At 52.0% G+C, this 16,446-nt stretch overlaps 1 pseudogene; it reads left to right on the top strand.

Annotated features, from left to right (window-relative positions):
* The first annotated feature begins 9,937 nt into the window (after positions 1-9,937).
* Positions 9,938-11,024, top strand: LOC123101583 (uncharacterized; annotated as a pseudogene).
* Positions 11,025-16,446: the final 5,422 nt, after the last annotated feature.

Raw genomic sequence — 16,446 nt, 5'->3', positions numbered from 1 at the left:
GGGGTAGAGGATCGCCTTCCTTGTCACCTTCACAAGGCAGCGGCTAGGTTAGGGAAAAACTGGTAATCAATGGATACGACCGGGGACGAGGTATTTTCTTGCGTTGCATTGCATCCCATAATTTGCATGGTGTACGCCACATGGAAGTGATTTCATGTGCAACTCCTTCTGATGGTGGTGGTGATCGTTTGATGGTCTGGAAATCACTACTATTTTTATTATGTTTAAGATACTTTGTATTTTCAATGAACTTTTTATAATGTATCATGTCTTTTCGCAAAAAAAAAATACAAGTGATTCGTCGAGCTGGATTGGTGCGTCTAAAAGTGGGATTAGGGTCCCAAACAACCTGCAAATCCAGCAAGCACCTGCATCATTCTCCAACTCCAGCCTTAAACATTTCACGGTTACGAGGACAAAGAAAGGAAAGCCTTTCGTATCCACTAGTGTGTGTCGCATTCGTATTGGTGGCCATGTTAATCAACTTTTGGTGTCGGCCTAAAAGAGAAACGCATTGCGTTTTTTTTCACTTCTGACCGGGCCAAAGAACATGTCTTAAATTGCTTCCAATGCCCACAAAAGGCAAAGATAATGTCCCCTCATGGGGTTTGCATCCGACTTCGACGCCATATATACTGGCATCCCTATCATATCGCTATGATTGCTGCTCCCACTTCCATTCTGTAACACGTTAATGAAGCCAATTAGATTACTCGGTCATTTCTTACGTCTTGGGTATAGTAAATTTTGTGATAAAATGATCAATTATAACCTTGCCGACCTATCTTAATATGAGATGGCGTGTGGTGGGGTGGAGGATTGCGTAGGTTCTCCATTTTTCATTTACTTAGCTTATTAGTTTTTTTGGTTTACTCCGCATATTAGCTTTAACTGAAGTCAATTTTTATAAAATTTGACCAAGTTTTTAGAAATAATTTAAACAATCACAACAAAAAACCTATATGATGTGAAAATATATTCAATGATAATCTAATGGCATTGATTTGGTGGTGTATGTATTGATATTCTTTTCTACAAATTTGATAAAAGTTCATAAAGCTTGACTTTACACAAAGCTAATATGCAGAGTAAATATGAACGGAGGGAGTATATCATGGGCAAATTGACGACAACTTGAGTTGATATTGGCTATGCTATAAAAGGTCATTTGCCGGCTTGAGGATTTCTGCTACATGTTAGACCAAGCCCGTCATTTCCTTTTAAAAACAAATTGTGTGTTCCTTGATAAAACTTTAGATATTTTCATGAGCAACTAGCCATAATCAAATCAAAATGGTTACAGAAGTTTGACCCTAAATTGCATCGCATAATTTGCATGGTGTTCACCAGATGCAAGTGATTCATTCAGCTGGATTGGCACGCTCATTATGTCACTGGTATTAGTCGTTCGATGATCCAGGAATCTCGATATGATTTTTATTATGTTTAAGGTGTTTGTATTTCTGATGAACTTTTATAATACATCCATATCTTCCTGCCAAAAAAAAAAGAAATGCAAGTGACCCATCGAGCTGGATTGGCGCGTCTAAAAGTGGAATTATGGTCCCAAACAGGCTTCAAATCCCACAAACACTCGCATCATTCTCTAACTCCAACCTTAAACATTTCACGTGTGCGAGAAGAAAGAAAGAAAGCCTTTCATATCCACTAGTGTGTGTCGCATTCGAATTGGTGGCCATGTTAATCAACTTTGGGTGTCGGCCTAGAAGACAAATGCATTGCGTTTTTTTCACTTCTGGCCGGGCTAAAGAACAAGTCTTAAATTGCTTCCAGTGCCCAGAAGGGAAAACTGAAATAATGTCCCCTCGTGGGGTTTGCATCCGAATTGGACGCCCAACTTATTGGGCATGTCATATCGGCATGATTGCTGCTCCCACTTCCATTTCTGTAACACGTTTAATGAAGCCAAATCAGATTACTCGGTCATTTGTTACGTCTTGGAGTAGTACAAGTTTTGTGATAAAATGACCAACTATGACCATGTCGACGTACCCTCTTACCAAAAGATAAGATGGCGTGTGGTGGGGGGATTTGTGTAGATTCTCCATTTCATCCCTCCACTTAGTTGTGCAACATCTTGGTTTTGCTATTCTTCACTAATCCTTCTTCCCATGTCAAATTAGGGTGAATAACCCAAAGGACTCGGAGTCTTTCTATCCCTGTAGAGATAGACTTCCTCTCATTTCCCCCCCTAACCCTAGGGGCTAGGGAAAACTCTTTCCTTCAGACTTCTCACCGGCAAGCGCGTGGATACTCTGCATGCCTCTCCGGCGGCCGGTGACGCGGAGGGGAATCCTAGTGCCTTCGCTCCGGTTACTTGTTTAGTTTAGGATTTTTAGTCCTCGTAGGTACGACGCTTGGACGGATGGCGACGCTTCTTCTTCGAGTTTGTCTTTTGGGTTTCGATCCTCCTAGAATCCGTCTGTCTAGAACGAATCTTCGATGTAGATTCCCGCCGTCTCCTTGGGGCGGTGATGTTAGAGTTTCTTGTTATGTGGCGAGATTTGGTGTCAGATGCTTCAGATTTGCAAGGGTTCAACAACAACGATTGCGCCTCCAGGGCATTGGTCCTTAGGGGCACAGGCATGAAGACTTCCCGACTGTCATCGACAAGGTCAAGTCAGCTCCAGTAGAGGAGTGGCAACAGCGGCGCGTCGGCGGCTCGTCCTGACGGCAATAGTGGGCGTTCAGTGGTCTCAGAATCATGATGTAATTTTTATTATATGTTTATATTATGATGCTTTGTAGTTTCCATGGACCTTTATAATAGATTTGATCATTTTCACAAAAGAAAACAGAGGACCGACACGCCAAACCACGAGGGGCAGGGGGGCTTCAGGTTCACGTGACTGTCGTGTGGGGTAAGTCCGTACAAGTGAATTATACTACCTTCCTCTGGTGATTTTAAGCTTAAATTTGACTAAAACTTTGATTAAAAATACAATAGTAATTTACATCTCACAGAAAGCAGATCATCGGCAAATTGACGACAACTTAAAATGATATCGGCTATGTTATCAAAGTTCATTTCCCGGCATATGTTAGACCATGAGCTCGAATCTCTATGTAACCTTAAAAAAAACTGTGTGTTCCTCAATAGAACTTCTAATATTTTCACAAACAACTAGACATAATCAAGTCAAAGTGGTTACGGAAGTTTGACCCACACAAACGACTTGAAGTCATGGATAATGTATTGTAGATGTTCAAACGTGCTTCGAGCTATGTTCCTCTCCAAGAACTTCATGAAAAATGCCAACCACATAGAAGACCTAAAACACTCTATGGAAAACAGTTTTGGCATGAAAACAAGAAGGAAAAAACCGATACAAACACCCATGTCACAACTTAACCGGTATGTTGCATCATGGGCCGTATATCTTCTACGCGACGCTCAATTAAGCAAGGGAAACCAGCGCCGACTTCAACTCACGATGCTTCGCGCTCGTCTTCCGTCAACTGGTAGCGTCCGTGGGAGATCCAACAACTGAAGTTCAAATTACCGTTTCTAAGCCACTGTTCTCCTCCCAACAATGCTACTTTTGACCGCATCATTTTCAACCTTTACTACTTTTGCCATACTTTAGCATTATATATATAAAACGAGTAATCCGATGCCGTAAGGCGTCGTTTTCTTTATCAGCGTTAAACCCTAGCCGCCAATGTTCTTGCCTGGTTCCAAACCATCCTCTTAAACTGAGTAGTAAATTGGAGCCCCTCTGCGGCCAAAGCGTAAACCTTCCTCTTCATACATATTTGTTGTCAAAAAAGAAATTGCGCAGATTATGAACCTGAGGAGGCTGAGCTTTATAAGCCAGCGCCCTCAGCCGGGGGTGCCCCCAGTTAGGCGCTGACAGTGCTGATTAGTACTCCCTCTTAAAAGTCCTATATTAGTTCAGGAAGATAATATGTATTACTCCCTCCGTTCGAAATTATTTGTCTTGGATATGGATGTATTTAAAACTAAAATACGTATAGATACATCCATTTTTGTGACAAGTAATTCCGAACAGAGAAAGTACTTGATTAGTATATACGCAGGTTTCGCTTTCAGATGTGGTGGCTGACGAGGAACGCCTGGGCAGGCGGATCCCACGCTGCTCCGCTGTCGCTGGGGAAGTGTCTTCTGGTACTCAAGTAGTAGTACATTTTAGCTCATGTTAGTTCAGAAATTAATGGCGTCACTGCTCACCTGCTAAAGTCAATCTAAGAGATCTCGTCCGAGATAACCTGCATCCAACCACATACGTCCGGGACAAATGTGATTGCCACCATGGAATTGGAATGGATGACGGCGAAAGCAAGTTGTAGTAATCTAGCAGTATGACCGACGTCGTCCACATTTTAACCTTTTCGGAGATGCTTTAACGCGGTCGCCGCATTGGGAAGCGGATCCTCTAACATCCTTAACGGATGTCACCAAGCTACAGTGACATGCGTGTGTAAAATGAAGAAGGGATGTCAGGGTTATTGTAGCAACTACTGTGCGGATTTACTGTAGCATGTATAAAAAATCAAAAGATAATTTATTGCATCATAATTTTGTTTGCACGTAATTCTTGTAAGTGTATACGGTAGATTTGTAATTTGCAAATTAAATATAATCATTTTAGGCTTAACCATATAGATGTGAAAAAGGGATGTCACGATTACTATAACTTACGTGGCATCCCTTGAAGATGTTAGAGGATCCGGTTTCGCCGCATTGGTGCGCGAGTGGTCCTGCCCTGCCTCAAACCAGGACTCTATAGGACTGCGCGGATGGGAGCGGCGCTCAAAGCTTATTCTTCTCTACAGTACCTGCACTACTATCCTGGTGATCTCCACGGAAGGAGAAACATCAGGTACACGTTCAGAACCGGCTTACGAGCTGGGTTTGGGTGCTGCATGGCATTATTAGCGTTGGAACGTTGTTCCCACCGCTCGCTACTGAGAGCATGGAAGTCTGAACACAGCAGCCCCCGACCCACCGAGAGAAGAGAAGGCTGGAAGGCTAGGCGTGGACCATGTATTGCATGCCGTGCGATGCGATGGGGCAAAGATAGATAGATACTCGCCTGACGGGTACGTGCACTACGGGTGGACGCCGTAGGCGCACGCCTCCCGCCATCTCATCCATCCACACAATGACGATGCATGCATGCCGCGCTCCTTCTTGGCGGGAGTGTTTTCCTCTCAAGAACCACCAAGGGCCAAGGGCCGTCACCTCACTTCTCCCAGAGCAGGAGCAGGAGTAAGAGTAGGAGTAGGGCGTGGCAAGCTATCCCAAAGCATGACGATGATGTATGGACGACGGGACAAGGAAATGTGGCGACTAGGACGGACGGCGCCCAGTCCAATCGCACCACCTCAGCTATGCTGTGATTTCCTTGGCTTTGCGCAAAGAGCTCCACATTCCAGTCTAGTCTCTAGTAGTGTACCACCAAACAGATGAGCCGCACGCTTGCGCCGTCTATCTTTAGGCTTTAGGAGGAACCATCATGCCCTAGCTTTTTTGGTTGTGCAGACCTCATCTCCCAGTCACAACATGATGGCGCCACCCACGGCCCCACCGAATGGTGTTTCACCATCGGCTTTAGTTTTAGGCGGCAAAAGGCGTGCGCAGGCTGCTATCACTCACATGATCGCAACCACTATACCCTTTCTGCAGAGCAAAGTACTCTTTCCGTTTCTAAATATTTATCTTTCTAGAGATTTCAAAAACTGATTACGTACGAAGTAAAATAAGTGAATCTACACTCTAAAATATGTTTATATATTACATATATATGTGATAGTCCATTTAAAATTTCTAAAAAGGCAAATATTTACGAACGGAGGTAGTAGTAAAAGACATTAGACACTGATCCTATCATCCGGCTTCCAATTACTTTAATTTTTACTACGTGTAAACAACATCAGAATCAGCATCATTCCTTTTTCTTTCTTCCCTTTTTCCCCAAATAAAGATTCCAGGCAATGTCATTGCTTGCTACGGTAATAATCCAGCTCAGCTGGCGTCACATTCATTTGAGAAAACTGAAATCTCGAGAGCAGAGCAACCAGCACCAACTTGTCTCAAAATCACCTGAAGTACTGAACCAGTGAATGGTCGATAAGCAGTACCACAAATGCTCGACACAAGTATATTTATGCACTTTATTGTAGTACTTATGTCGAGTTGGGTATATATAATATACACCACGGGAAAGGTTTCAAAACATGATGCGGTATCCAAGACGTACCGCCGCCAAATGATCGCACGAAGGCAGGCGGGCGGGCCCACGCGCCTTTTTGATTCAGCTGATGCCCCTAGCCTCCCCCCCTTCGGTGTGCTGGGTTCCGTTTGGGTTCGCCGGTTGTAATTTCGGCCCAATCCGATGAAAAACGAAGGTCTGAGGGCGCGGCTGGACTGTTTTTTCGGTGCCGGCGCTAAAAAAGACGTCCTGGGAGGCCTGTTGAGGAGGGGGGGGGGGTTGCTTAGGCCAACTCCATCGCGCGACCCCAAACGGACATCCGTTTTGTCCGGATTCTCTCCGTTTGGGTAGGGCAATGGGGTCGTGTCCGGGCATGTCCTGGGATGCGGTGGTCATGCGCCCAGCGCGCGGCCCCATCCCTTTGCCCCATCCTGTCCGTCAGGGCCAAAAATGCCTATATTCTCATCAAAACTAGTTTTACAACCCAAATATTTGTCTTAAAATTATAATAGTTTTACAACCAAATCGAAATTGTCTTGACCGAACATAAAATGGACCAATACATCTATTGGTTGCCAATGTGATCCCACACGTGCTCAGCCAAGTCATTTTGAAGATTCAAATGAGTGTGCCAATCACGCATCTCATGGTGGAATTGGGCAAACAGTTCAAATGTGGCCGGGTCTTGGTGCAGATGCTCAATATTTTCACCTCGATAATCAAATCCTTGGTCGAAGATACTCTCATCACGCTCCTTCTCGACGATCATGTTGTGCATGATCACACAAGCAGTCATCACCTCCCAAAGCTTCCTTTCATCCTATGACAGTGCAGGGTTTCGAACGATACCCCACCGGGATTGAAGCACACCAAAAGCACGTTCCACATCCTTTCTAACGCTGTCTTGCATTTGGGCAAATCTCTTTCTCTTCTCACCTTGGGGTTTCGAGATTGTTTTCACAAAAGTTAACCACTGAGGATATACATACCATCTGCTAGATAGTATCCCTTGTTGTACTGATGGCCGTTGATCTCAAAGTTGACAGGTGGGGAGTGGCCTTCTGCAAGCCTCGCGAAGAATGGAGAACGCCGCAGCACGTTGATATCATTGTGAGAACCTGCCATGCCGAAGAAAGAATGTCATATCCAAAGATCCTGCGATGCCACCGCTTCTAATATGACAGTGCACCCGTTGACATGCCCCTTGTACTGGCCCTGCCAAGCAAATGGACAGTTCTTCCACTCCCAGTGCATACAATCTATGCTGCCAAGCATGCCTGGAAAGCCTCTAGCTGCATTGGTCGTCAACAATCTCTCTGTATCAGCAGTAGTTGGCTGCCTCAAATACTCTGGGCCAAACACCTCGATTACAACCTGGCAAAACTTGTACATTGACATCAGACATGTTGTCTCACTCATACGCACATACTCATCCACCAGATCGCCTGGAATTCCATATGCAAGCGTGCAGATGGCATTTCTGGTAAGAGGATAATCCAAGCTTGCCAAGGGCATCCGTCTTGCACTCGAAGTATGGGTCATGAGCAACCACTCCCTCTCGGATACGATTGAACACATGCCTTGCCATTCGAAAACGGCGACGGATTTTATCCGGCTTGAAGAGCGGGGTGTTGGCAAAGTAATCGGCATAGAGCAGGACGTGGCCTCTCTCCCAGTTGCGGTACAGGTTGGGAGCACGGCCAGGGACTAACCCCCTGTACCAAGGAAGCTGTCGTTGAATGTGGTCGTGAACGACCAGTGCAGCCACCACAAGATCTTCATCATCCGACGACGAATCATCCGATGAACAAATGAAGTGATGAAAGAAAAACTCGTCTCCACTGTCCATACCTTTGTGGGCAAAATGCCGAACACCTTGCGGTCGTGGTGGCAAAGAGGCCACGATGATCACCTTGACGCAGCAGGGGTGGTTGCCGGCCGGCTACTGGCCGCTCTGGAGCTCTCATCGGAACCTGCCGAGGCCGCCGTCGGTCGTCTCCCCTCTACGGCCGGTAAAGACGGCGACGGCCAAAACTATGGCCAAAGCGCGGGCGTGGTGACGGCCATGTCGAGACGTGGTTTGGTAGGGACGGCCGGAGGCTGCGCGATGAGGAGGCGGCCGGAGAATAGCGGCGGCGCCGGTGGTGGGGTGGGGTGGGAGAGAGAGGGTGGGAGTGTTAGGAGTGGAGGGACTGCTAGTGTCCCCGACAGGCGGGCCACAGGAGAGACAAAGTCGTGCGTCCAGGCCGTCTGCGCGCGTCCGTTTCACCCCAAACCGAGCGCAAGTTTGGATCGGATCTGTGTCAAAAACTGACGGAATCTGGACATTTATCCGTTTAAGACCGCACGCTAGGCCGCGCTATTCTTCCGTTTTACCCAAAACGAACGCGCGCGGACAGGATGGGGTCGTGCGGTGGAGTTGGCCTTATCGACTGGTCCTGCCTTGCCTCAAACCGGGAATGCGGCTGCCCTGGGTGGGTGTGGTGCGGCCGGCGCTCAAAGTTTATTCTTGCGCACAGTAGCTGTGATGGGGGTCCGTGTTGGAGTTTTTCAGCTCCTCTGCCGCGCCCCTCTCCTCTGCCCGCGCCGCTGGTCGCTCCGGCCGTGGCGGCCACCAAAATCCCGGCCCTTATGGCTGCCAGCTGCGCTTCCTGCCCCCTCGCGCCGGCCCGTCGGAGCCCCTCCCCGCCCGCTGGGGTCGCGCTTCAATCTGGTGGACCATCCCAGCTCTCCTCCCCTCGATCTGCGGCCTCAACGGCAGCTGCGTCAGATCTGGCCTCGACGTCGTGAATCCTGCGGCGCGGCCAGCCTTCCGGGGCCGGGGTGCGGCTCGAACCGTCGGATCTGGGGGCCTCTCCCATTGGGGGCCAGGCGCGCCTTAAATCCGTTGTGGTTCGCCCCTCCTCGCCGGCCTCTCTTTCCTCTTCGGGCCAGGCCAGCATGGTGGGGGGGGGGGGATGGACGGAGGTCAAGTCCCGGAAGAAGGGGAGGGCCGGCTCCCGCTCGGCGGATCGAGGCGGGCGCGCTCCGATCCAGCGCTCGGATTGCCGCAGATCATTCAATGTGGACGCAGGGAGGGAGGCCTTTTTAAGCAAGTTCAAAGGTAAATGTTTCCGTTGCCTCAGTAAGCGTCACTGTCGTGTAGATTGCCGGGATCCCCTCCGCTGCATCATCTGCAAGCGGGCGGGCCATTTCGGCAAGGAGTGCCCACAAAACCCAAGAAACGGTGGCCCGGGAGGGGCTGCCCGTGCTCGCTTGGTTTTCCCGGCTGCGCCAAGGGCCCCGGTCCGCGACCGCGTCGTCTTCCCGCCAGCGCCACCCCCGCCCCGCCCTTCCGCCCCCATGGCAAGCCTCGCTCTTTGCGACCCAACCAGGAGGCCGCGGGAGAGCAACAAGATCATCATGGCCTCCCCGGCGTTGGAGATCGAGGAGCACGTGCTGCGCCAGCACGCGGTCACCCTCACCGTCGCGGACCGCTCGCACTCCACCACCCCCGCCGCGGTGGGCAGGGTCATCCTCGAGCAGCTCTCCACCCTCCCGCACCTGCTTCACGTCACCGCCCACCAGCAGAAGCATTCCTAGTCCACTTCTATCTCCCTGCGCACCGGGACAACGCCACGCACCGGGGCGTCATCAAGGTGGAGGGATGCAAGTACTTCATCAGGGCCTGGAATGAAGACGACCACGCCGCGCTGCTCAAGTTCCATCACCACATTCGCGTCATCGTCGAAGACCTGTCCATGCAGTTCTGGTCGCTACTGGGTGCGGAGGAGGCCCTCGGCGACGTCGGCCGCGTCGACCGGCTCGACTCGCGCACCTTGGAGAGAGGACACACCAAGACGTTCGCGTTCTGGCTCTGGGTGTGGGATGTTGCCCACATCCCCACCAAGCACGCGCTCTGGGTGCTCAAGCGGGGCGCGGGCCAGGCGGATGAGATCATCGGCCTCGCCCCCGCTGATCGCCGCATTCCCCCGCCGCTAGGCGTTCGGTGCTATGATCTCCTGATTCACGTAGACCTGTTGGAGGACTGGACCCCCCTCTTGCCGCGCTCTTCGCACTCCGGCCAGAGCGGCCTGTCATCCTTGGATGAAGATGAAGACCGCCCCTTCCCGCGCTTCGAGCCTGGCACATGGGTGGCGCACGTCGAAGATGGGCAGGGCAAGCCCCGCAGCAGGGCGCCGCGCGTCGGGGCTGCGGTCTGCGGCCCGGTGCTCGGTGGTGGTGCCCGTGACCGCGAGGAGGACGGAGGATGTGGCGGCGCTGGGGCATCTCGCTCCTGGAAGGATCGCCTACTTGGCGGTGGCTGCCACGCCAGGGGCTGCAGCGAAGACGTCGTCAGGGAAGCGCATCGGCACCGCAACAGATCCCCTGCCGGGCGTCGCCACGGGACGGACCGGCGTGGCCGTCATGCGGGCGGCAGGGCCACGGGTACTCAAGCCCTGCGCGCAACACCACCGCTCCCCCTGCGCTCTGCGTCTCCTCCGCCCCCAGTGGCGGAGGCGGACCCGGTGGCCCAGTTCTTCTCCTTCTCCGATGATGGGCGCGACCTGCCTCCACCCCCATGCACGGACTGCATGCAACTGGAGCTTGAGAGCGCCATGCAGGAAGCCCTGGTCACCCCGCTGGCCTTCGAAGACGGTGGCCGCTCCCCTCCCCCCCAAGCCCCAACCCCCCCCCCCCCCCCGAGCTGGAGAGCCCGGAGATGCTCCCATGCCTTCTGCCCTGCATCGCCTCCCCTGCTGCGGCGACGGTGGGTTTCCAGATGGAGGCGGTCACACACCAGGTGGGAGCCATGCGCATCGACAACGGGAAGGCGCAGGTGGATGAGCTGTTCGCCCTGGTGCCACCTGATGAAGCTATGTACCTAGGGTAGGGTCATGGACCTGTCCAAACTGCCCTACCCAAGGACATCTCTAGAAGAAATCACCTTTCAATCGACTTGGAAGTGTCCCACTCGACAGACTCGGAGACACTCGACCAAGAAGCGATCACTCGACCAAGACCAAATCACTCGACGGCCAGGAGACCTAAAGGCACTCCGCACGCTAACGGTCGGTTATTAAGTAGCTTTTATGATAAACATATCACTTTATTGAGGGCGTTACCAGTAACGCCCGACCTTAATGTATTTAAAACCCTGCATAACTGAGGGCCGGAGGGGTCCGGCGAACTCTATATAAGCCACCCCCTCCTCAGTGTAAAGGGTTCGCACCCCTGTAATTCATACACGCATAATCCAGTCGACCACCTCCGGGCTCCGAGACGTAGGGCTATTACTTCCTCCGAGAAGGGTCTGAACTCGTAAACCTCGCGTGCTTACAACTTCTCCATAGCTAAGATCTTGCCTCTCCATACCTACCCCCCTACATTACTGTCAGACTTAGAACCACGACAGTTGGCGCCCACCATGGGGCAAGTGTTTTAGCGATTTGTTGGAGGAGTTGCGATCTTTTCCGATCCGAATCATCATGGTTTCCGGCGGAGTTTTGGTGGAGGGCCGCGAGATCCGTCTCGGCGCGCTCACGTTCATCGTTGACGACTCCGCTTGGCTTCAGGAGGCTTCGCTCGACGTGGACGCGCTCCCTGTCCCCGGGGCGACGCACTTTCGCGTGTGCGTCCGCGGCATCCTTTTGTGGCAACCGTCGACCCACTATCGGTCGGCTCCTGTGCTGTCCTCCTTCCCTGTTTCCCACCGGCGCAAGCGCTCCGGTCGGTCGAAACTTTAGCGGTGGGTGAGACACGCGGTGGCACGCCAGTCGGCCACCCCTCAAGTCGCGGCGATCGAGCCCGACGAATCCCTCTACGGCCTGTTCAATCTGTCGACTGGCTCTATAGAGACCGCCTCCGAGTGCGACAATAGTGATCCGGCGGCGGAGGTTCTGATGGTCGATGGACCGCCCAGTCCTCCCGGTTTTCCCCGCACCGACGGAGGCGCGGGTGGAGGCGACCCGTCGCGTCTTCATGAGGAATATCTCCCCGAGACTCTCACGTCGTTGCAGAGAGAAGAACTTTGTCGCCAGAACATGAATGTGCTGCACAGTCCTATCGTCGGAGAAACCCCCGAGGCTCATGCCTTGGAGGACGCGCGCCTGGCAAACTTGGCCGAGCGCACTCGACTGGAGAACCTCCCGCGAGCACTCGATGAGCGTGCACAACAACGGATTCCCGAATCCAGTCGATGTCAGCTCTTCCCGCCCCCGCAGGTATATCGAACTCCGATTCAGAATTTAGCAGCTGCAGCCCGTATAGCAGAGTCGATTCAGCCTTCCCAGTCGGAGGCTGGCAGAGGCTTGCTGCAGATCAGAGCGTTACTCCGGGTAGCAGGAGACCAGAATTCTGCTGTTTCTCAGTCGCGAAACAGGATTCACAGCAGATCCGTTGCTGCAGACACAGTCCAATTGGCTCATAACCCAAGATCGCCCCCGAGGCGTGAGGTACGTGGGGACTGGCGTAATCAGTTCGGGAACCGTGAGCAATATGATCACCGATTCGATCGTGATGATCGACGTCGAGTGCCCACCCCTCCCTCAAGGAGCGGGTCGTATGCGCCTCGACAGCAGGATGACAGGCGTCCTCGTAGTGTTGGGCAAAGGATTCCAGTCGACTCCAGGGAGCCAAGCTTTGATGTGAGATCCATTCTCGTTCAAGGTTTGGTCGACAGGAACAGAGCTCACCGAGAAGGTCACGACAGAGATGTACCTACCATCAGCAGAGCACATGTTTCGGGGCCAGAGTGCTTTAGTAGAGCCATCAGGGCCGCTGTGATTCCTCCCAACTTCAGGTTGGCGACTGGAGTCAGCAAGTTCACTGGTGAGTCCAAGCCCGATACTTGGCTTGAAGACTACCGAGTAGCCGTCCAGATTGGCGGCGGCAATGATGAAGTGGCCATGAAGCACATGCCTCTCATGTTGGAGGGCTCGGCCAGAGCGTGGCTGAACCAGTTAGCACCCAACAACATTTACACTTGGGAAGATCTCGCCCGAGTGTTTGTCACCACATTTGAAGGAACATGCAAGCGACCGGCAGGGCTGACCGAACTGCGGTCTTGCGTGCAGAAGCCGAATGAAACTTTGAGGGATTACATCCAAAGATGGATCACGTTACATCACACGGTAGAGAATGTGCCTGACCACCAAGCAGTCTGTGCCTTCAAAGAAGGCGTCAAGTACAGAGAACTGGATCTAAAATTCAGTCGGACCGGAGATATGTCTCTGAATCGGATGATGGAGATTGCCACCAAGTACGCTAATGGTGAAGATGAGGATCGACTCAGGAGTGGCAAGCTCAAGTCAGTCGCTCAAGAAACCGGAGGAAATTCCAATCGGAAACAGAAGCGGAAAGCCGAGCCAGCTGCTCCTGGGGAAGCCTTGGCTGTAACCCAAGGAAAGTTTAAAGGGAAACCCAAAGGACCTTGGAACCCCAAGAAAGTTAAAGACCAGGACGGAAATGATGTGTTGGATATGCCATGTCTCATCCACACCAAGAAAGATGAAGAGGGTAATTTCATTTACCCAAAACATACCACTCGACAGTGCCGACTCTTGATCCAGCAGTTCCAGGGCAAGCATCCCAAAGATAAGGAAAAGGAGTCGGACAAAGTTGAGGACAAGGAAGATAGTGACAATGGATACCCTCAGGTCAATTCCACCCTGATGATTTTTGCTGATGTTGAAAGCAAAAGTCGACTGAAAGTTATCAACCGAGAGGTGAATATGGTTGCTCCGGCAACACCCGGTTATCTGAAGTGGTCTCAGACTGCCATAACATTCGACTGGTCCGATCACCCAACGCACATCGCCACCCCTGGGAGGCAAGCTTTGGTGGTTGAGGGAGTCCTGGATTAGGGGGTGTTCGGGTAGCCGGACTATACCTTTAGCCGGACTCCAGGACTATGAAGATACAAGATTGAAGACTTCGTCCCGTGTCCGGATGGGACTTTCCTTGGCGTGGAAGGCAAGCTTGGCGATGCGGATATTCAAGATCTCCAACCATTGTAACCGACTTTGTGTAACCCTAACCCTCTCCGGTGTCTATATAAACCGGAGGGTTTTAGTCCGTAGGACAACTTCATCATACAACAATCATACCATAGGCTAGCTTTTAGGGTTTAGCCTCCTTGATCTCGTGGTAGATCTACTCTTGTACTACCCATATCATCAATATTAATCAAGCAGGACGTAGGGTTTTACCTCCATCAAGAGGGCCCGAACCTGGGTAAAACATCGTGTTCCTTGCCTCCTGTTACCATCCGGCCTAGACGCACAGTTCGAGACCCCCTACCCGAGATCCGCCGGTTTTGACACCGACATTGGTGCTTTCATTGAGAGTTCCTCTGTGTCGCCGCTTTCAGGCCCGATGGCTCCTTCGATCATCAACAACAATGCAGTCTAGGGTGAGACTTTTCTCCCCGGACAAATCTTCGTCTTCGGCGGCTTCACACTCCGGGCCAATTCGCTTGGCCACCTTGAGCAGATCGAAAGCTACGCCCCTGGCCATCAGGTCAGGTTTGGAAGCCTAAACTACACGGCTGACATCCGCGGGGACTTGATCTTCTACGGATTCGAGCCACAGCCAAGCGTGCCGCACTATCTCGATGGGCACGATATAGCTCTATCGCCGAACAGCGCCTTGGAGGCCGCACACACATCGGTTCCGACCATTGATTCGGAGCCTAGTGCGTCGATCGAGGATCAGCGGTTGGATGCTGCCTCAGGGGCTGCGATCTCAGAGGCGATCGAGCCGAACTCCAGCCCCGCACTCCGCATGGCCCGTGACTCCGAGGAGCCGGATTCCTCTCCGAACTCCGAGCCCCCCGCGCCCCTGCCGATCGAATCCGTTTGGGCGTCGATAATGGAGTTCACCGCCGCGGACATCTTTCAGCACTCGCCCTTCAGCGACATCCTGAATTCTCTAAAGTCTCTCTCTTTATCAGGAGAGCCCTGGCTGGACTACGGTCAGCAAGGTTGGGATACGGACGATGAAGAAATTCAAAACCCACCCACCACCCACTTCGTAGCCACTGTCGACGACTTAACTGACATGCTTGACTTTGACTCCGAAGACATCGACGGCATGGACGACGATGCAGGAGACGAACAAGAACCAGCACCTGTAGGGCACTGGAAGGCCACCTCGTCATATGGCATATATATGGTGGACACTCCAAAGGATGGAGATGGCGATGGAACAGCGGGGGACGATACCTCTAAGAAACAGCCCAAGCGCCGGCGTCAGCGGCGCCACTCTAAATCCCGCCAAAGCAAAAACGGTGATTCCAGCACGGGAGATAATACTACTCCAGATAGCGCCGAAAAACACCCCCTCCAGCAAGATTCAGCATAGGAGGACAGAGAAGCCAGCCCTCACGAGAGGGCGGTGGACCAAGAGGTTGAGGACAATAATTATACGCCTCCCTCCGAAGACGAGGCAAGCCTCGACGACAACGAGTTCGTCGTGCCAGAGGATCTCGCCGAACAAGAGCATTTTAAATGCAGGCTTATGGCCACGGCAGGCAGCCTCAAGAAAAAGCAGCAACAGCTTAGAGCTGATCAGGATTTGCTAGCTGACAGATGGACTGAAGTCCTTGCGGCCAAAGAGTATGAACTCGAACGCCCCTCCAAGAGTTACCCAAAGCGCAGGCTGCCACCCCGACTAGAGGAGGAAGCACCTACATCACCAGCGCATGACATGGCCGACCGGCCACCTCGTGGCCGCGACAGAGAGGCCTCTTGGCCTTCCGCTCAAGCCATGCCCCGACGCCGCATCAAGCATACTAAGGCACGGGAAAATACGCCCGACCTGCGCGACATACTGGAGAACAAGGCAAGGCAAACAAGATCGACCTACGGATCGCGCAGGTGCCCCACGGCACGTGATGGTGATCGTCACTCCGGACGCAATAAATCCGGCTCGGCCGAACTCAACAGACAAAGCTCCTTTGAGCTGCGTCGTGATATAGCCCAATACAGAGGCGCCGCACACCCACTATGCTTCATAGATGAAGTAATGGATCATAAAATCCCCGAGGGCTTCAAACCCGTAAACATCGAATCGTACGATGGCACAACAGATCCTGCGGTATGGATCGAGGATTATCTCCTTCATATCCACATATCCCGCGGTGATGATCTACACGCCATCAAATACCTCCCACTCAAACTTAAGGGACCGGCCCGGCATTGGCTTAACAGCTTGCCAGCAGACTTAATCGGTTCTTGGGAGGACCTGGAAGCCGCATTCCTTGACAACT

Source organism: Triticum aestivum, chromosome 5A, assembly GCF_018294505.1.
Source record: "Triticum aestivum cultivar Chinese Spring chromosome 5A, IWGSC CS RefSeq v2.1, whole genome shotgun sequence".
NCBI classification, from domain to species: Eukaryota; Viridiplantae; Streptophyta; class Magnoliopsida; order Poales; family Poaceae; genus Triticum; species Triticum aestivum.
The sequence above is the reverse complement of the archived record's forward strand: the minus strand, read 5'-3'. Positions and strand labels throughout refer to the sequence as shown.